The following is a 22,140-nucleotide window of genomic DNA, read 5'->3' on the forward strand; positions in this document are numbered from 1 at the left end:
TATGGATTTTGGCCTCTAGCTCAGCCGGCACCTAGGAAAACCTAGCAAACCTGTGCAGTTTTAAAAAATTTACACCTAGGGGAATCTAAGATGGGGTGACTTGTGGGGCTCTGGCTAGGTTCTGTTATCCCGAATCCTTTGCAAACCTCAAAATTTGGCCAAAAAAAACCTTTTTCCTCTCATTTCGGTGACAGAAAGTTCTGGAATCAGAGAGGAGCCACAAATTTCCTTCCACTCAGCGTTCCCCCAGGTCTCCCGATAAAAATGGTACCTCACTTGTGGGGGTAGTCCTAGCGCCCACAACAGGAAATGCCCCAAAACACAACGTGGACACATCACATTTTCACAAAGAAAACAGAGCTGTTTTTTGCAAAGTGCCTAGCTGTGGATTTTGTCCTCTAGCTCAGCCGGCACCTAGGGAAACTTAGCAAACCTGCACAGTTTTAAAAACTAGACACCTAGGGGAATCCAAGATCGGGTGACTTGTGGGGCTCTGGCTAGGTTCTGTTATCCAGAATCCTTTGCAAACCTCAAAATGTGACCAAAAAAACAAATTTTCCTCTCATTTCGGTGACAGAAAGTTCTGTAATCAGAGGAGCCACAAATTTCCTTCCACCCAGCGTTCCCCCAAGTCTCCCGATAAAAATGGTACCTCACTTGTGGGGGTAGGCCTAACGCCCACGTCAGGAAATGCCCCAAAACACAACGTGGATACATCACATTTTCACAAAGAAAACAGAGCTGTTTTTTGCAAAGTGCCTAGCTATGGATTTTGGCTTCTAGCTCAGCCGGCACCTAGGAAAACCTAGCAAACCTGTGCAGTTTTAAAAAATTGACACCTAGGGGAATCTAAGATGGGGTGACTTGTGGGGCTCTGGCTTGGTTCTGTTATCCAGAATCCTTTGCAAACCTCAAAATTTGGCCAAAAAAAACCTTTTTCCTCTCATTTCGGTGACAGAAAGTTCTGGAATCAGAGAGGAGCCACAAATTTCCTTCCACTCAGCGTTCCCCCAGGTCTCCCGATAAAAATGGTACCTCACTTGTGGGGGCAGGCCTAGCGCCCACGACAGGAAATGCCCCAAAACACAATGTGGACACATCACATTTTCACAAAGAAAACAGAGCTGTTTTTTGCAAAGTGCCTAGCTGTGGATTTTGGCCTCTAGCTCAGCCGGCACCTAGGGAAACTTAGCAAACCTGCACAGTTTTAAAAACTAGACACCTAGAAGAATCCAAGATGGGGTGACTTGTGGGGCTCTGGCTAGGTTCTGTTATCCAGAATCCTTTGCAAACCTCAAAACGTGACCAAAAAAATAAATTTTCCTCTCATTTCGGTGACAGAAAGTTCTGTAATCAGAGAGGAGCCACAAATTTCCTTCAACCCAGCGTTCCCCCAAGTCTCCCGATAAAAATGGTACCTCACTTGTGGGGGTAGGCCTAGCGCCCGCAACAGGAAATGCCCCAAAACACAACGTGGACACATCATATTTTCACAAAGAAAACAGAGCTGGTTTTTGCAAAGTGCCTAGCTGTGGATTTTGGCCTCTAGCTCAGCCGGCACCTACGAAAACCAAGCAAACCTGCGCAGTTTTAAAAACTAGACACCTAGGGAAGTCCAAGATGGGGTGACTTGTGGGGCTCTGGCTAGGTTCTGTTACCCAGAATCCTTTGCAAACCTCAAAATTTGGCCAAAACAACACTTTTTCCTCTCATTTCGGTGACAGAAAGTTCTGGAATCAGAGAGGAGCCAAAAATGTCCTTCCACCCAGCGTTCCCCCAAGTCTCCAGATAAAAATGGTACCTCACTTGTGGGGGTAGGCCTAGCGCCCGCGACAGGAAATGCCCCAAACACACAACGTGGACACATCACATCTTCACAAAGAAAACAGAGCTGTTTTTTGCAAAGTGCCTAGCTGTGGATTTTGGCCTCTAGCTCAGTCGGCACCCAGGGAAACCTAGCAAACCTGCACAGTTGTGAAAACTAGACACCTAGGGGAATCCAGGGTGAGGTAACTTGTGGGGCTCTGACCAGGTGCTGTTACCTAGAATCCTTTGCAAACCTCAAAATGTGACCAAAAAAAACGAATTTTCCTCTCATTTCGGTGACAGAAAGTTCTGGAATCAGAGAGGAGCCACAAATTTCTTTCCCCCCAGCGTTCCCCCAAGTCTCCCAATAAAAATGGTACCTCACTTGTGGGGGTAGGCCTAACGCCCACGACAGGAAATGCCCCAAAACACAACGTGGACACATCACATTTTCACAAAGAAAACAGAGCTGTTTTTTGCAAAGTGCCTAGCTATGGATTTTGGCTTCTAGCTCAGCCGGCACCTAGGAAAACCTAGCAAACCTGTGCAGTTTAAAAAAATTTACACCTAGGGGAATCTAAGATGGGGTGACTTGTGGGGCTCTGGCTTGGTTCTGTTATCCAGAATCCTTTGCAAACCTCAAAATTTGGCCAAAAAAAACCTTTTTCCTCTCATTTCGGTGACAGAAAGTTCTGGAATCAGAGAGGAGCCACAAATTTCCTTCCACTCAGCGTTCCCCCAGGTCTCCCGATAAAAATGGCACCTCACTTGTGGGGGCAGGCCTAGCGCCCACAACAGGAAATACCCCAAAACACAATGTGGACACATCACATTTTCACAAAGAAAACAGAGCTGTTTTTTGCAAAGTGCCTAGCTGTGGATTTTGGCCTCTAGCTCAGCCGGCACCTGGGGAAACTTAGCAAACCTGCACAGTTTTAAAAACTAGACACCTAGAAGAATCCAAGATGGGGTGACTTGTGGGGCTCTGGCTAGGTTCTGTCATCCAGAATCCTTTGCAAACCTCAAAATGTGACCAAAAAAATAAATTTTCCTCTCATTTCGGTGACAGAAAGTTCTGTAATCAGAGAGGAGCCACAAATTTCCTTCCACTCAGCGTTCCCCCAAATCTCCTGATAAAAATTGTACCTCACTTGTGGGGGTAGGCCTAGCGCCCGCAACAGGAAATGCCCCAAAACACAACGTGGACACATCATATTTTCACAAAGAAAACAGAGCTGTTTTTTGCAAAGTGCCTAGCTGTGGATTTTGGCCTCTAGCTCAGTCGGCACCCAGGGAAACCTAGCAAACCTGCACAGTTTTGAAAACTAGACACCTAGGGGAATCCAGGGTGAGGTAACTTGTGGGGCTCTGACCAGGTGCTGTTACCTAGAATCCTTTGCAAACCTTAAAATGTGACCAAAAAAAACGAATTTTCCTCTCATTTCGGTAACAGAAAGTTCTGGAATCAGAGAGGAGCCACAAATTTCCTCCCCCCCAGCGTTCCCCCAAGTCTCCCAATAAAAATGGTACCTCACTTGTGGGGGTAGGCCTAACGCCCACGACAGGAAATGCCCCAAAACACAACGTGGACACATCACATTTTCACAAAGAAAACAGAGCTGTTTTTTGCAAAGTGCCTAGCTATGGATTTTGGCTTCTAGCTCAGCCGGCACCTAGGAAAACCTAGCAAACCTGTGCAGTTTTAAAAAATTGACACCTAGGGGAATCTAAGATGGGGTGACTTGTGGGGCTCTGGCTTGGTTCTGTTATCCCGAATCCTTTGCAAACCTCAAAATTTGGCCAAAAAAAACCTTTTTCCTCTCATTTCGGTGACATAAAGTTCTGGAATCAGAGAAGAGCCACAAATTTCCTTCCACTCAGCGTTCCCCCAGGTCTCCCGATAAAAATGGTACCTCACTTGTGGGGGCAGGCCTAGCGCCCACGACAGGAAATGCCCCAAAACACAATGTGGACACATCACATTTTCACAAAGAAAACAGAGCTGTTTTTTGCAAAGTGCCTAGCTGTGGATTTTGTCCTCTAGCTCAGCCGGCACCTAGGGAAACTTAGCAAACCTGCACAGTTTTAAAAACTAGACACCTAGAAGAATCCAAGATGGGGTGACTTGTGGGGCTCTGGCTAGGTTCTGTTATCCAGAATCCTTTGCAAACCTCAAAATGTGACCAAAAAAATAAATTTTCCTCTCATTTCGGTGACAGAAAGTTCTGTAATCAGAGAGGAGCCTCAAATTTCCTTCCACCCAGCGTTCCCCCAAGTCTCCCGATAAAAATTGTACCTCACTTGTGGGGGTAGGCCTAGCGCCCGCAACAGGAAATGCCCCAAAACACAACGTGGACACATCATATTTTCACAAAGAAAACAGAGCTGGTTTTTGCAAAGTGTCTAGCTGTGGATTTTGGCCTCTAGCTCACCCGGCACCTACGAAAACCAAGCAAACCTGGGCAGTTTTAAAAACTAGACACCTAGGGAAGTCCAAGATGGGGTGACTTGTGGGGCTCTGGCTAGGTTCTGTTACCCAGAATCCTTTGCAAACCTCAAAATTTGGCCAAAACAACACTTTTTCCTCTCATTTCGGTGACAGAAAGTTCTGGAATCAGAGAGGAGCCAAAAATTTCCTTCCACCCAGCGTTCCCCCAAGTCTCCAGATAAAAATGGTACCTCACTTGTGGGGGTAGGCCTAGCGCCTGCGACAGGAAATGCCCCAAAACACAACGTGGACACATCACATTTTCACAAAGAAAACAGAGCTGTTTTTTGCAAAGTGCCTAGCTGTGGATTTTGGCCTCTAGCTCAGTCGGCACCCAGGGAAACCTAGCAAACCTGCACAGTTTTGAAAACTAGACACCTAGGGGAATCCAGGGTGAGGTAACTTGTGGGGCTCTGACCAGGTGCTGTTACCTAGAATCCTTTGCAAACCTCAAAATGTGACCAAAAAAAACGAAGTTTCCTCTCATTTCGGTGACAGAAAGTTCTGGAATCAGAGAGGAGACACAAATTTCCTTCTCCCCAGCGTTCCCCCAAGTCTCCCAATAAAAATGGTACCTCACTTGTGGGGGTAGGCCTAACGCCCACGACAGGAAATGCCCCAAAACACAACGTGGACACATCACATTTTCACAAAGAAAACAGAGCTGTTTTTTGCAAAGTGCCTAGCTATGGATTTTGGCTTCTAGCTCAGCCGGCACCTAGGGAAACCTAGCAAACCTGTGCAGTTTTAAAAAATTGACACCTAGGGGAATCTAAGATGGGGTGACTTGTGGGGCTCTGGCTTGGTTCTGTTATCCAGAATCCTTTGCAAACCTCAAAATTTGGCCAAAAAAACCCTTTTTCCTCTCATTTCGGTGACAGAAAGTTCTGGAATCAGAGAGGAGCCACAAATTTCCTTCCACCCAGCGTTCCCCCAAGTCTCCCGATAAAAATTGTACCTCACTTGTGGGGGTAGGCCTAGCGCCCGCAACAGGAAATGCCCCAAAACACAACGTGGACACATCATATTTTCACAAAGAAAACAGAGCTGTTTTTTGCAAAGTGCCTAGCTGTGGATTTTGGCCTCTAGCTCAGCCGGCACCTAGGGAAACCTAGCAAACCTGCACAGTTTTGAAAACTAGACACCTAGGGGAATCCAGGATGAGGTGACTTGTGGGGCTTTGACCAGGTGCTGTTACCTAGAATCCTTTGCAAACCTCAAAATGTGACAAAAAAAAACTAATTTTCCTCTCATTTCGGTGACAGAAAGTTCTGGAATCAGAGAGGAGTCACAAATTTCCTTCCACCCAGTGTTCCCCCAAGTCTCCCAATAAAAATGGTACCTCACTTGTGGGGGTAGGCCTAGCGCCCGCAACAGGAAATGCCCCAAAACACAACGCGGACACATCACATTTTCACAAAGAAAACAGAGCTGTTTTTTGCAAAGTGCCTAGCTGTGGATTTTGGCTTCTAGCTCAGCCGGCACCTAGGGAAACCTAGCAAACCTGCACAGTTGTGAAAACTAGACACCTAGGGGAATCCAGGATGAGGTGACTTGTGGGGCTTTGACCAGGTTCTCTTACCCAGGATCCTTTGCAAACCTCAAAATGTGACCAAAAAAACTAATTTTCCTCTCATTTCGGTGACAGAAAGTTCTGGAATCAGAGAGGAGCCACAAATTTCCTTCCACCCAGGGTTTCTCCAAGTCTCCCAATAAAAATGGTAACTCACTTGTGGGGGTAGGCCTAGCGCCCGCAACAGGAAATGCCCCAAAACACAATGTGGACACATCACTTTTTCACAAAGAAAACAGAGCTGTTTTTTGTAAAGTGCCTAGCTATGGATTTTGGCCTCTAGCTCAGCCGGCACCTAGGGAAACCTAGCAAACCTGCGCAGTTTTAAAAAATTGACACCTAGGGGAATCTAAGATGGGGTGACTTGTGGGGCTCTGACGAGGTTCTGTTACCTAGAATCCTTTGCAAACTTCAAACTTTGGCCAAAAAAACACTTTTTCCTCTCATGTCGGTGACAGAAAGTTCTGGAATCAGAGAGGAGCCACAAAATTTCCTTCCACCCAGCGTTCCCCCAAGTCTCCAGATAAAAATGGTACCTCACTTGTGAGGGTAGGCCTAGCGCCCATGACAGTAAATGCCCCAAAACACAACGTGGACACATCACATTTTCACAAAGAAAACAGAGCTGTTTTTTGCAAAGTGCCCAGCTGTGGATTTTGGCCACTAGCTCAGCCGGCACCTAGGGAAACCTAGCAAACCTGTGCAGTTTTAAAAACTAGACACCTAGGGGAATCTAAGATGGGGTGACTTGTGGGGCTCTGACCAGGTTCTGTTACCCAGAATCCTTTGCAAACTTCAAAATTTGGCCAAAAAAACACTTTTTCCTCTCGTTTCGGTGACAGAAAGTTCTGGAATCAGAGAGGAGCCACAAATTTCAATCCACTCAGCGTTCCCCCAGGTCTCCCGATAAAAATGGTACCTCACTTGTGGGGGTAGTCCTAGCGCCCACGACAGGAAATGCCCCAAAACACAACGTGGACACATCACATTTTCACAAACAAAACAGAGCTGTTTTTTGCAAACTGCCTAGCGATGGATTTTGGCCTCTTGCTCAGCCGGCACCTACGAAAACCAAGCAAACCTGCGCAGTTTTAAAAACTAGACACCTAGGGAAGTCCAAGATGGGGTGACTTGTGGGGCTCTGGCTAGGTTCTGTTACCCAGAATCTTTTGCACACCTCAAAATTTGCCCAAAAAAACACTTTTTCCTCTCATTTCGGTGTCAGAAAGTTCTGGAATCAGAGAGGAGCCACAAATTTCCTTCCACTCAGCGTTCCCCCAGGTCTCCCGATAAAAATGGTACCTCACGTGTGGGGGTAGGCCTAGCGCCCATGACAGGAAATGCCCCAAAACACAACATGGACACATCACATTTTCACAAAGAAAACAGAGCTGTTTTTTGCAAAGTGCCTAGCTGTGGATTTTGTCCTCTAGCTCAGCCGGCACCTAGGGAAACTTAGTAAACCTGCACAGTTTTAAAAACTAGACACCTAGGGGAATACAGGGTGAGGTGACTTGTGGGGCTCTGACCAGGTGCTGTTACCCAGAATCCTTTGCAAACCTCAAAATGTGACCAAAAAAAACAAATTTTCCTCTCATTTCTGTGACAGAAAGTTCTGGAATCAGAGAGGAGCCACAAATTTCCTTCCACCCTTCGTTCCCCCAAGTCTCCAGATAAAAATGGTACCTCACTTGTGGGGGTAGGCCTAGCGCCCGCGACAGGAAATGCCCCACAACACAACGTGGACACATCACATTTTCACAAAGAAAACAGAGCCGTTTTTTGCAAAGTGCCTAGCTATGGATTTTGGCCTCTAGCTCAGCCGGCACCTAGGAAAACCTAGAAAAACCTGTGCAGTTTTAAAAAATTGACACCTAGGGGAATCTAAGATGGGGTGACTTGTGGGGCTCTGGCTTGGTTCTGTTATCCAGAATCCTTTGCAAACCTCAAAATTTGGCCAAAAAAAACCTTTTTCCTCTCATTTCGGTGACAGAAAGTTCTGGAATCAGAGAGGAGCCACAAATTTCCTTCCACCCAGCGTTCCCCCAAGTCTCCCGATAAAAATTGTACCTCACTTGTGGGGGTAGGCCTAGCGCCCGCAACAGGAAATGCCCCAAAACACAACGTGGACACATCATATTTTCACAAAGAAAACAGAGCTGTTTTTTGCAAAGTGCCTAGCTATGGATTTTGGCATCTAGCTCAGCCGGCACCTAGGGAAACCTAGCAAACCTGTGCAGTTTTAAAAAATTGACACCTAGGGGAATCTAAGATGGGGTGACTTGTGGGCTCTGGCTTGGTTCTGTTATCCAGAATCCTTTGCAAACCTCAAAATTTGGCCAAAAAAACACTTTTTCCTCTCATTTCGGTGACAGAAAGTTCTGGAATCAGAGAGGAGCCACAAATTTCCTTCCACCCAGCGTTCCCCCAAGTCTCCCGATAAAAATTGTACCTCACTTGTGGGGGTAGGCCTAGCGCCCGCAACAGGAAATGCCCCAAAACACAACGTGGACACATCATATTTTCACAAAGAAAACAGAGCTGTTTTTTGCAAAGTGCCTAGCTGTGGATTTTGGCCTCTAGCTCAGCCGGCACCTAGGGAAACCTAGCAAACCTGCACAGTTTTGAAAACTAGACACCTAGGGGAATCCAGGATGAGGTGACTTGTGGGGCTTTGACCAGGTGCTGTTACCTAGAATCCTTTGCAAACCTCAAAATGTGACAAAAAAAAACTAATTTTCCTCTCATTTCGGTGACAGAAAGTTCTGGAATCAGAGAGGAGTCACAAATTTCCTTCCATCCAGTGTTCCCCCAAGTCTCCCAATAAAAATGGTACCTCACTTGTGGGGGTAGGCCTAGCGCCCGCAACAGGAAATGCCCCAAAACACAACGCGGACACATCACATTTTCACAAAGAAAACAGAGCTGTTTTTTGCAAAGTGCCTAGCGATGGATTTTGGCCTCTTGCTCAGCCGGCACCTACGAAAACCAAGCAAACCTGCGCAGTTTTAAAAACTAGACACCTAGGGAAGTCCAAGATGGGGTGACTTGTGGGGCTCTGGCTAGGTTCTGTTACCCAGAATCTTTTGCACACCTCAAAATTTGCCCAAAAAAACACTTTTTCCTCTCATTTCGGTGTCAGAAAGTTCTGGAATCAGAGAGGAGCCACAAATTTCCTTCCACTCAGCGTTCCCCCAGGTCTCCCGATAAAAATGGTACCTCACGTGTGGGGGTAGGCCTAGCGCCCATGACAGGAAATGCCCCAAAACACAACATGGACACATCACATTTTCACAAAGAAAACAGAGCTGTTTTTTGCAAAGTGCCTAGCTGTGGATTTTGTCCTCTAGCTCAGCCGGCACCTAGGGAAACTTAGTAAACCTGCACAGTTTTAAAAACTAGACACCTAGGGGAATACAGGGTGAGGTGACTTGTGGGGCTCTGACCAGGTGCTGTTACCCAGAATCCTTTGCAAACCTCAAAATGTGACCAAAAAAAACAAATTTTCCTCTCATTTCGGTGACAGAAAGTTCTGGAATCAGAGAGGAGCCACAAATTTCCTTCCACCCTTCGTTCCCCCAAGTCTCCAGATAAAAATGGTACCTCACTTGTGGGGGTAGGCCTAGCGCCCGCGACAGGAAATGCCCCACAACACAACGTGGACACATCACATTTTCACAAAGAAAACAGAGCCGTTTTTTGCAAAGTGCCTAGCTATGGATTTTGGCCTCTAGCTCAGCCGGCACCTAGGAAAACCTAGAAAAACCTGTGCAGTTTTAAAAAATTGACACCTAGGGGAATCTAAGATGGGGTGACTTGTGGGGCTCTGGCTTGGTTCTGTTATCCAGAATCCTTTGCAAACCTCAAAATTTGGCCAAAAAAAACCTTTTTCCTCTCATTTCGGTGACAGAAAGTTCTGGAATCAGAGAGGAGCCACAAATTTCCTTCCACCCAGCGTTCCCCCAAGTCTCCCGATAAAAATTGTACCTCACTTGTGGGGGTAGGCCTAGCGCCCGCAACAGGAAATGCCCCAAAACACAACGTGGACACATCATATTTTCACAAAGAAAACAGAGCTGTTTTTTGCAAAGTGCCTAGCTATGGATTTTGGCTTCTAGCTCAGCCGGCACCTAGGGAAACCTAGCAAACCTGTGCAGTTTTAAAAAATTGACACCTAGGGGAATCTAAGATGGGGTGACTTGTGGGGCTCTGGCTTGGTTCTGTTATCCAGAATCCTTTGCAAACCTCAAAATTTGGCCAAAAAAACACTTTTTCCTCTCATTTCGGTGACAGAAAGTTCTGGAATCAGAGAGGAGCCACAAATTTCCTTCCACCCAGCGTTCCCCCAAGTCTCCCGATAAAAATTGTACCTCACTTGTGGGGGTAGGCCTAGCGCCCGCAACAGGAAATGCCCCAAAACACAACGTGGACACATCATATTTTCACAAAGAAAACAGAGCTGTTTTTTGCAAAGTGCCTAGCTGTGGATTTTGGCCTCTAGCTCAGCCGGCACCTAGGGAAACCTAGCAAACCTGCACAGTTTTGAAAACTAGACACCTAGGGGAATCCAGGATGAGGTGACTTGTGGGGCTTTGACCAGGTGCTGTTACCTAGAATCCTTTGCAAACCTCAAAATGTGACAAAAAAAAACTAATTTTCCTCTCATTTCGGTGACAGAAAGTTCTGGAATCAGAGAGGAGTCACAAATTTCCTTCCATCCAGTGTTCCCCCAAGTCTCCCAATAAAAATGGTACCTCACTTGTGGGGGTAGGCCTAGCGCCCGCAACAGGAAATGCCCCAAAACACAACGCGGACACATCACATTTTCACAAAGAAAACAGAGCTGTTTTTTGCAAAGTGCCTAGCTGTGGATTTTGGCTTCTAGCTCAGCCGGCACCTAGGGAAACCTAGCAAACCTGCACAGTTTTGAAAACTAGACACCTAGGGGAATCCAGGATGAGGTGACTTGTGGGGCTTTGACCAGGTTCTCTTACCCAGGATCCTTTGCAAACCTCAAAATGTGACCAAAAAAACTAATTTTCCTCTCATTTCGGTGACAGAAAGTTCTGGAATCAGAGAGGAGCCACAAATTTCCTTCCACCCAGGGTTTCTCCAAGTCTCCCAATAAAAATGGTAACTCACTTGTGGGGGTAGGCCTAGCGCCCGCAACAGGAAATGCCCCAAAACACAATGTGGACACATCACTTTTTCACAAAGAAAACAGAGCTGTTTTTGTAAAGTGCCTAGCTATGGATTTTGGCCTCTAGCTCAGCCGGCACCTAGGGAAACCTAGCAAACCTGCGCAGTTTTAAAAAATTGACACCTAGGGGAATCTAAGATGGGGTGACTTGTGGGGCTCTGACGAGGTTCTGTTACCTAGAATCCTTTGCAAACTTCAAACTTTGGCCAAAAAAACACTTTTTCCTCTCATGTCGGTGACAGAAAGTTCTGGAATCAGAGACGAGCCACAAAATTTCCTTCCACCCAGCGTTCCCCCAAGTCTCCAGATAAAAATGGTACCTCACTTGTGAGGGTAGGCCTAGCGCCCATGACAGTAAATGCCCCAAAACACAACGTGGACACATCACATTTTCACAAAGAAAACAGAGCTGTTTTTTGCAAAGTGCCCAGCTGTGGATTTTGGCCACTAGCTCAGCCGGCACCTAGGGAAACCTAGCAAACCTGCGCAGTTTTAAAAACTAGACACCTAGGGGAATCTAAGATGGGGTGACTTGTGGGGCTCTGACCAGGTTCTGTTACCCAGAATCCTTTGCAAACTTCAAAATTTGGCCAAAAAAACACTTTTTCCTCTCGTTTCGGTGACAGAAAGTTCTGGAATCAGAGAGGAGCCACAAATTTCAATCCACTCAGCGTTCCCCCAGGTCTCCCGATAAAAATGGTACCTCACTTGTGGGGGTAGTCCTAGCGCCCACGACAGGAAATGCCCCAAAACACAACGTGGACACATCACATTTTCACAAACAAAACAGAGCTGTTTTTTGCAAACTGCCTAGCGATGGATTTTGGCCTCTAGCTCAGCCGGCACCTACGAAAACCAAGCAAACCTGCGCAGTTTTAAAAACTAGACACCTAGGGAAGTCCAAGATGGGGTGACTTGTGGGGCTCTGGCTAGGTTCTGTTACCCAGAATCTTTTGCACACCTCAAAATTTGGACAAAAAAACACTTTTTCCTCTCATTTCGGTGTCAGAAAGTTCTGGAATCAGAGAGGAGCCACAAATTTCCTTCCACTCAGCGTTCCCCCAGGTCTCCCGATAAAAATGGTACCTCACGTGTGGGGGTAGGCCTAGCGCCCATGACAGGAAATGCCCCAAAACACAACATGGACACATCACATTTTCACAAAGAAAACAGAGCTGTTTTTTGCAAAGTGCCTAGCTGTGGATTTTGTCCTCTAGCTCAGCCGGCACCTAGGGAAACTTAGTAAACCTGCACAGTTTTAAAAACTAGACACCTAGGGGAATACAGGGTGAGGTGACTTGTGGGGCTCTGACCAGGTGCTGTTACCCAGAATCCTTTGCAAACCTCAAAATGTGACCAAAAAAAACCAATTTTCCTCTCATTTCGGTGACAGAAAGTTCTGGAATCAGAGAGGAGCCACAAATTTCCTTCCACCCTTCGTTCCCCCAAGTCTCCAGATAAAAATGGTACCTCACTTGTGGGGGTAGGCCTAGCGCCCGCGACAGGAAATGCCCCACAACACAACGTGGACACATCACATTTTCACAAAGAAAACAGAGCCGTTTTTTGCAAAGTGCCTAGCTATGGATTTTGGCCTCTAGCTCAGCCGGCACCTAGGAAAACCTAGAAAAACCTGTGCAGTTTTAAAAAATTGACACCTAGGGGAATCTAAGATGGGGTGACTTGTGGGGCTCTGGCTAGGTTCTGTTATCCAGAATCCTTTGCAAACCTCAAAATTTGGCCAAAAAAAAACTTTTTCCTCTCATTTCGGTGACAGAAAGTTCTGGAATCAGAGAAGAGCCACAAATTTCCTTCCACTCAGCGTTCCCCCAGGTCTCCCGATAAAAATGGTACCTCACTTGTGGGGGTAGTCCTAGCGCCCACGACAGGAAATGCCCCAAAACACAACGTGTACACATCACATTTTCACAAAGAAAACAGAGCTGTTTTTTGCAAAGTGCCTAGCTGTGGATTTTGTCCTCTAGCTCAGCCGGCACCTAGGGAAACTTAGCAAACCTGCACAGTTTTAAAAACTAGACACCTAGGGGAATCCAAGATCGGGTGACTTGTGGGGCTCTGGCTAGGTTCTGTTATCCAGAATCCTTTGCAAACCTCAAAATTTGGCCAAAAAAAAACTTTTTCCTCTCATTTCGGTGACAGAAAGTTCTGGAATCAGAGAAGAGCCACAAATTTCCTTCCACTCAGCGTTCCCCCAGGTCTCCCGATAAAAGTGGTACCTCACTTGTGGGGGTAGGCCTAGCGCCCGCGACAGGAAATGCCCCACAACACAACGTGGACACATCACATTTTCACAAAGAAAACAGAGCCGTTTTTTGCAAAGTGCCTAGCTATGGATTTTGGCCTCTAGCTCAGCCGGCACCTAGGAAAACCTAGAAAAACCTGTGCAGTTTTAAAAAATTTACACCTAGGGGAATCTAAGATGGGGTGACTTGTGGGGCTCTGGCTAGGTTCTGTTATCCAGAATCCTTTGCAAACCTCAAAATTTGGCCCAAAAAAAACTTTTTCCTCTCATTTCGGTGACAGAAAGTTCTGTAATCAGAAAGGAGCCACAAATTTCCTTCCACCCAGCGTTCCCCCAAGTCTCCCGATAAAAATGGTACCTCACTTGTGGGGGTAGTCCTAGCGCCCACGACAGGAAATGCCCCAAAACACAACGTGGACACATCACATTTTCACAAAGAAAACAGAGCTGTTTTTTGCAAAGTTCCTAGCTGTGGATTTTGGCCTCTAGCTCAGTCGGCACCTAGGGAAACCTAGTAAACCTGCACAGTTTTGAAAACTAGACACCTAGGGGAATACAGGGTGAGGTGACTTGTGGGGCTTTGACCAGGTGCTGTTACCCAGAATCCTTTACAAACCTCAAAATGTGACCAAAAAAAACAAATTTTCCTCTCATTTCGGTGACAGAAAGTTCTGGAATCAGAGAGGAGTCACAAATTTCCTTCCACCCAGTGTTCCCCCAAGTCTCCCAATAAAAATGGTACCTCACTTGTGGGGGTAGGCCTAGCGCCCCCCAAAACACAACGCGGACACATCACATTTTCACAAAGAAAACAGAGCTGTTTTTTGCAAAGTGCCTAGCTGTGGATTTTGGCTTCTAGCTCAGCCGGCACCTAGGGAAACCTAGCAAACCTGCACAGTTTTGAAAACTGGACACCTAGGGGAATCCAGGATGAGGTGACTTGTGGGGCTTTGACCAGGTTCTGTTACCCAGGATCCTTTGCAAACCTCAAAATGTGACCAAAAAAACTAATTTTCCTCTCATTTCGGTGACAGAAAGTTCTGGAATCAGAGAGGAGCCACAAATGTCCTTCCACCCAGGGTTTCTCCAAGTCTTCCAATAAAAATGGTAACTCACTTGTGGGGGTAGGCCTAGCGCCCGCAACAGGAAATGCCCCAAAACACAATGTGGACACATCACTTTTTCACAAAGAAAACAGAGCTGTTTTTTGTAAAGTGCCTAGCTATGGATTTTGGCCTCTAGCTCAGCCGGCACCTAGGGAAACCTAGCAAACCTGCGCAGTTTTAAAAAATTGACACCTAGGGGAATCTAAGATGGGGTGACTTGTGGGGCTCTGACGAGGTTCTGTTACCTAGAATCCTTTGCAAACTTCAAACTTTGGCCAAAAAAACACTTTTTCCTCTCGTTTCGGTGACAGAAAGTTCTGGAATCAGAGAGGAGCCACAAATTTCAATCCACTCAGCGTTCCCCCAGGTCTCCCGATAAAAATGGTACCTCACTTGTGGGGGTAGTCCTAGCGCCCACGACAGGAAATGCCCCAAAACACAACGTGTACACATCACATTTTCACAAAGAAAACAGAGCTGTTTTTTGCAAAGTGCCTAGCTGTGGATTTTGTCCTCTAGCTCAGCCGGCACCTAGGGAAACTTAGCAAACCTGCACAGTTTTAAAAACTAGACACCTAGGGGAATCCAAGATCGGGTGACTTGTGGGGCTCTGGCTAGGTTCTGTTATCCAGAATCCTTTGCAAACCTCAAAATGTGACCAAAAAAACAAATTTTCCTCTCATTTCGTTGACAGAAAGTTCTGTAATCAGAGAGGGGCCACAAATTTCCTTCCACCCAGCGTTCCCCCAAGTCTCCCGATAAAAATGGTACCTCACTTGTGGGGGTAGTCCTAGCGCCCGCAACAGGAAATGCCCCAAAACACAACGCGGACACATCACTTTTTCACAAAGAAAACGGAGCTGTTTTTTGCAAAGTGCCTAGCTGTGGATTTTGGCTTCTAGCTCAGCCGACACCTAGGGAAACCTAGCAAACCTGCACAGTTTTGAAAACTAGACACCTAGGGGAATCCAGGATGAGGTGACTTGTGGGGCTTTGACCAGGTTCTGTTACCCAGGATCCTTTGCAAACCTCAAAATGTGACCAAAAAAACTAATTTTCCTCTCATTTCGGTGACAGAAAGTTCTGGAATCAGAGAGGAGCCACAAATTTCCTTCCACCCAGGGTTTCTCCAAGTCTCCCAATAAAAATGGTAACTCACTTGTGGGGGTAGGCCTAGCGCCCGCAACAGGAAATGCCCCAAAACACAATGTGGACACATCACTTTTTCACAAAGAAAACAGAGCTGTTTTTTGTAAAGTGCCTAGCTATGGATTTTGGCCTCTAGGTCAGCCGGCACCTAGGGAAACCTAGCAAACCTGCGCAGTTTTAAAAAATTGACACCTAGGGGAATCTAAGATGGGGTGACTTGTGGGGCTCTGACGAGGTTCTGTTACCTAGAATCCTTTGCAAACTTCAAACTTTGGCCAAAAAAACACTTTTTCCTCTCATGTCGGTGACAGAAAGTTCTGGAATCAGAGACGAGCCACAAAATTTCCTTCCACCCAGCGTTCCCCCAAGTCTCCAGATAAAAATGGTACCTCACTTGTGAGGGTAGGCCTAGCGCCCATGACAGTAAATGCCCCAAAACACAACGTGGACACATCACATTTTCACAAAGAAAACAGAGCTGTTTTTTGCAAAGTGCCCAGCTGTGGATTTTGGCCACTAGCTCAGCCGGCACCTAGGGAAACCTAGCAAACCTGCGCAGTTTTAAAAACTAGACACCTGGGGAATCTAAGATGGGGTGACTTGTGGGGCTCTGACCAGGTTCTGTTACCCAGAATCCTTTGCAAACTTCAAAATTTGGCCAAAAAAACACTTTTTCCTCTCGTTTCGGTGACAGAAAGTTCTGGAATCAGAGAGGAGCCACAAATTTCAATCCACTCAGCGTTCCCCCAGGTCTCCCGATAAAAATGGTACCTCACTTGTGGGGGTAGTCCTAGCGCCCACGACAGGAAATGCCCCAAAACACAACGTGGACACATCACATTTTCACAAACAAAACAGAGCTGTTTTTTGCAAACTGCCTAGCGATGGATTTTGGCCTCTAGCTCAGCCGGCACCTACGAAAACCAAGCAAACCTGCGCAGTTTTAAAAACTAGACACCTAGGGAAGTCCAAGATGGGGTGACTTGTGGGGCTCTGGCTAGGTTCTGTTACCCAGAATCTTTTGCACACCTCAAAATTCGGCCAAAAAAACACTTTTTCCTCTCATTTCGGTGTCAGAAAGTTCTGGAATCAGAGAGGAGCCACAAATTTCCTTCCACTCAACGTTCCCCCAGGTCTCCCGATAAAAATGGTACCTCACTTGTGGGGGTAGTCCTAGCGCCCACGACAGGAAATGCCCCAAAACACAACGTGTACACATCACATTTTCACAAAGAAAACAGAGCTGTTTTTTGCAAAGTGCCTAGCTGTGGATTTTGTCCTCTAGCTCAGCCGGCAAATAGGGAAACTTAGCAAACCTGCACAGTTTTAAAAACTAGACACCTAGGGGAATCCAAGATCGGGTGACTTGTGGGGCTCTGGCTAGGTTCTGTTATCCAGAATCCTTTGCAAACCTCAAAATGTGACCAAAAAAACAAATTTTCCTCTCATTTCGGTGACAGAAAGTTCTGTAATCAGAGAGGAGCCACAAATTTCCTTCCACCCAGCGTTCCCCCAGGTCTCCCGATAAAAATGGTACCTCACGTGTGGGGGTAGGCCTAGCGCCCATGACAGGAAATGCCCCAAAACACAACATGGACACATCACATTTTCACAAAGAAAACAGAGCTGTTTTTTGCAAAGTGCCTAGCTGTGGATTTTGTCCTCTAGCTCAGCCAGCACCTAGGGAAACTTAGTAAACCTGCACAGTTTTAAAAACTAGACACCTAGGGGAATGCAGGGTGAGGTGACTTGTGGGGCTCTGACCAGCTGCTGTTACCCAGAATCCTTTGCAAACCTCAAAATGTGACCAAAAAAAACCAATTTTCCTCTCATTTCGGTGACAGAAAGTTCTGGAATCAGAGAGGAGCCACAAATTTCCTTCCACCCTTCGTTCCCCCAAGTCTCCAGATAAAAATGGTACCTCACTTGTGGGGGTAGGCCTAGCGCCCGCGACAGGAAATGCCCCACAACACAACGTGGACACATCACATTTTCACAAAGAAAACAGAGCCGTTTTTTGCAAAGTGCCTAGATATGGATTTTGGCCTCTAGCTCAGCCGGCACCTAGGAAAACCTAGAAAAACCTGTGCAGTTTTAAAAAATTGACACCTAGGGGAATCTAAGATGGGGTGACTTGTGGGGCTCTGGCTAGGTTCTGTTATCCAGAATCCTTTGCAAACCTAAAAATTTGGCCCAAAAAAAACTTTTTCCTCTCATTTCGGTGACAGAAAGTTCTGGAATCAGAGAGGAGCCACAAATTTCCTTCCACTCAGCGTTCCCCCAGGTCTCCCGATAAAAATGGTACCTCACTTGTGGGGGTAGTCCTAGCGCCCACGACAGGAAATGTCCCAAAACACAACGTGTACACATCACATTTTCACAAAGAAAACAGAGCTGTTTTTTGCAAAGTGCCTAGCTGTGGATTTTGTCCTCTAGCTCAGCCGGCACCTAGGGAAACTTAGCAGACCTGCACAGTTTTAAAAACTAGACACCTAGGGGAATCCAAGATCGGGTGACTTGTGGGGCTCTGGCTAGGTTCTGTTATCCAGAATCCTTTGCAAACCTCAAAATGTGACCAAAAAAACAAATTTTCCTCTCATTTCGGTGACAGAAAGTTCTGTAATCAGAGAGGAGCCACAAATGTCCTTCCACCCAGCGTTCCCCCAAGTCTCCCGATAAAAATGGTACCTCACTTGTGGGGGTAGTCCTAGCGCCCACGACAGGAAATGCCCCAAAACACAACGTGGACACATCACATTTTCACAAAGAAAACAGAGCTGTTTTTTGCAAAGTGCCTAGCTGTGGATTTTGGCCTCTAGCTCAGTCGGCACCCAGGGAAACCTAGCAAACCTGCACAGTTTTGAAAACTAGACACCTAGGGGAATCCAGGGTGAGGTAACTTGTGGGGCTCTGACCAGGTGCTGTTACCTAGAATCCTTTGCAAACCTCAAAATGTGACCAAAAAAAACGAATTTTCCTCTCATTTCGGTGACAGAAAGTTCTGGAATCAGAGAGGAGCCACAAATTTCCTTCCTCCCAGCGTTCCCCCAAGTCTCCCAATAAAAATGGTACCTCACTTGTGGGGGTAGGCCTAACGCCCACAACAGGAAATGCCCCAAAACACAACGTGGACACATCACATTTTCACAAAGAAAACAGAGCTGTTTTTTGCAAAGTGCCTAGCTATGGATTTTGGCTTCTAGCTCAGCCGGCACCTAGGAAAACCTAGCAAACCTGTGCAGTTTTAAAAAATTGACACCTAGGGGAATCTAAGATGGGGTGACTTGTGGGGCTCTGGCTTGGTTCTGTTATCCAGAATCCTTTGCAAACCTCAGAATTTGGCCAAAAAACCCCTTTTTCCTCTCATTTCGGTGACAGAAAGTTCTGGAATCAGAGAGGAGCCACAAATTTCCTTCCACTCAGCGTTCCCCCAGGTCTCCCGATAAAAATGGTACCTCACTTGTGGGGGCAGGCCTAGCGCCCACGACAGGAAATGCCCCAAAACACAATGTGGACATATCACATTTTCACAAAGAAAACAGAGCTGTTTTTTGCAAAGTGCCTAGCTGTGGATTTTGGCCTCTAGCTCAGCCGGCACCTAGGGAAACTTAGCAAACCTGCACAGTTTTAAAAACTAGACACCTAGAAGAATCCAAGATGGGGTGACTTGTGGGGCTATGGCTAGGTTCTGTTATCCAGAATCCTTTGCAAACCTCAAAATGTGACCAAAAAAATAGATTTTCCTCTCATTTCGGTGACAGAAAGTTCTGTAATCAGAGAGGAGCCACAAATTTCCTTCCTCCCAGCGTTCCCCCAAGTCTCCCGATAAAAATTGTACCTCACTTGTGGGGGTAGGCCTAGCGCCCGCAACAGGAAATGCCCCAAAACACAACGTGGACACATCATATTTTCACAAAGAAAACAGAGCTGTTTTTTGCAAAGTGCCTAGCTGTGGATTTTGGCCTCTAGCTCAGCCGGCACCTAGGGAAACCTAGCAAACCTGCACAGTTTTGAAAACTAGACACCTAGGGGAATCCAGGATGAGGTGACTTGTGGGGCTTTGACCAGGTGCTGTTACCTAGAATCCTTTGCAAACCTCAAAATGTGTTACTAAAAAAAACTAATTTTCCTCTCATTTCGGTGACAGAAAGTTCTGGAATCAGAGAGGAGTCACAAATTTCCTTCCACCCAGTGTTCCCCCAAGTCTCCCAATAAAAATGGTACCTCACTTGTGGGGGTAGGCCTAGCGCCCGCAACAGGAAATGCCCCAAAACACAACGCGGACACATCACATTTTCACAAAGAAAACAGAGCTGTTTTTTGCAAAGTGCCTAGCTGTGGATTTTGGCTTCTAGCTCAGCCGGCACCTAGGGAAACCTAGCAAACCTGCACAGTTTTGAAAACTAGACACCTAGGGGAATCCAGGATGAGGTGACTTGTGGGGCTTTGACCAGGTTCTGTTACCCAGGATCCTTTGCAAACCTCAAAATGTGACCAAAAAAACTAATTTTCCTCTCATTTCGGTGACAGAAAGTTCTGGAATCAGAAAGGAGCCACAAATTTCCTTCCACCCAGGGTTTCTCCAAGTCTCCCAATAAAAATGGTAACTCACTTGTGGGGGTAGGCCTAGCGCCCGCAACAGGAAATGCCCCAAAACACAATGTGGACACATCACATTTTCACAAAGAAAACAGAGCTGTTTTTTGTAAAGTGCCTAGCTATGGATTTTGGCCTCTAGCTCAGCCGGCACCTAGGGAAACCTAGCAAACCTGCGCAGTTTTAAAAAATGTACACCTAGGGGAATCTAAGATGGGGTGACTTGTGGGGCTCTGACGAGGTTCTGTTACCTAGAATCCTTTGCAAACTTCAAACTTTGGCCAAAAAAACACTTTTTCCTCTCATGTCGGTGACAGAAAGTTCTGGAATCAGAGAGGAGCCACAAAATTTCCTTCCACCCAGCGTTCCCCCAAGTCTCCAGATAAAAATGGTACCTCACTTGTGAGGGTAGGCCTAGCGCCCATGACAGTAAATGCCCCAAAACACAACGTGGACACATCACATTTTCACAAAGAAAACAGAGCTGTTTTTTGCAAAGTGCCCAGCTGTGGATTTTGTCCACTAGCTCAGCCGGCACCTAGGGAAACCAAGCAAACCTGCGCAGTTTTAAAAACTAGACACCTAGGGGAATCTAAGATGGGGTGACTTGTGGGGCTCTGACCAGGTTCTGTTACCCAGAATCCTTTGCAAACTTCAAAATTTGGCCAAAAAAACACTTTTTCCTCTCGTTTCGGTGACAGAAAGTTCTGGAATCAGAGAGGAGCCACAAATTTCAATCCACTCAGCGTTCCCCCAGGTCTCCCGATAAAAATGGTACCTCACTTGTGGGGGTAGTCCTAGCGCCCACGACAGGAAATGCCCCAAAACACAACGTGGACACATCACATTTTCACAAACAAAACAGAGCTGTTTTCTGCAAACTGCCTAGCGATGGATTTTGGCCTCTAGCTCAGCCGGCACCTACGAAAACCAAGCAAACCTGCGCAGTTTTACAAACTAGACACCTGGGGAAGTCCAAGATGGGGTGACTTGTGGGGCTCTGGCTAGGTTCTGTTACCCAGAATCTTTTGCACACCTCAAAATTTGGCCAAAAAAACACTTTTTCCTCTCATTTCGGTGTCAGAAAGTTCTGGAATCAGAGAGGAGCCACAAATTTCCTTCCACTCAGCGTTCCCCCAGGTCTCCCGATAAAAATGGTACCTCACGTGTGGGGGTAGGCCTAGCGCCCACGACAGGAAATGCCCCAAAACACAACATGGACACATCACATTTTCACAAAGAAAACAGAGCTGTTTTTTGCAAAGTGCCTAGCTGTGGATTTTGTCCTCTAGCTCAGCCGGCACCAAGGGAAACTTAGTAAACCTGCACAGTTTTAAAAACTAGACACCTAGGGGAATACAGGGTGAGGTGACTTGTGGGGCTCTGACCAGGTGCTGTTACCCAGAATCCTTTGCAAACCTCAAAATGTGACCAAAAAAAACAAATTTTCCTCTCATTTCGGTGACAGAAAGTTCTGGAATCAGAGAGGAGCCACAAATTTCCTTCCACCCTTCGTTCCCCCAAGTCTCCAGATAAAAATGGTACCTCACTTGTGGGGGTAGGCCTAGCGCCCGCGACAGGAAATGCCCCACAACACAACGTGGACACATCACATTTTCACAAAGAAAACAGAGCCGTTTTTTGCAAAGTGCCTAGCTATGGATTTTGGCCTCTAGCTCAGCCGGCACCTAGGAAAACCTAGAAAAACCTGTGCAGTTTTAAAAAATTGACACCTAGGGGAATCTAAGATGGGGTGACTTGTGGGGCTCTGGCTAGGTTCTGTTATCCAGAATCCTTTGCAAACCTCAAAATTTGGCCAAAAAAAAACTTTTTCCTCTCATTTCGGTGACAGAAAGTTCTGGAATCAGAGAGGAGCCACACATTTCCTTCCACTCAGCGTTCCGCCAGGTCTCCCGATAAAAATGGTACCTCACTTGTGGGGGTAGTCCTAGCGCCCAC

The sequence above is a fragment of the Pleurodeles waltl genome, chromosome 5 (assembly GCF_031143425.1).
Source record: "Pleurodeles waltl isolate 20211129_DDA chromosome 5, aPleWal1.hap1.20221129, whole genome shotgun sequence".
Classification (NCBI taxonomy): domain Eukaryota; kingdom Metazoa; phylum Chordata; class Amphibia; order Caudata; family Salamandridae; genus Pleurodeles; species Pleurodeles waltl.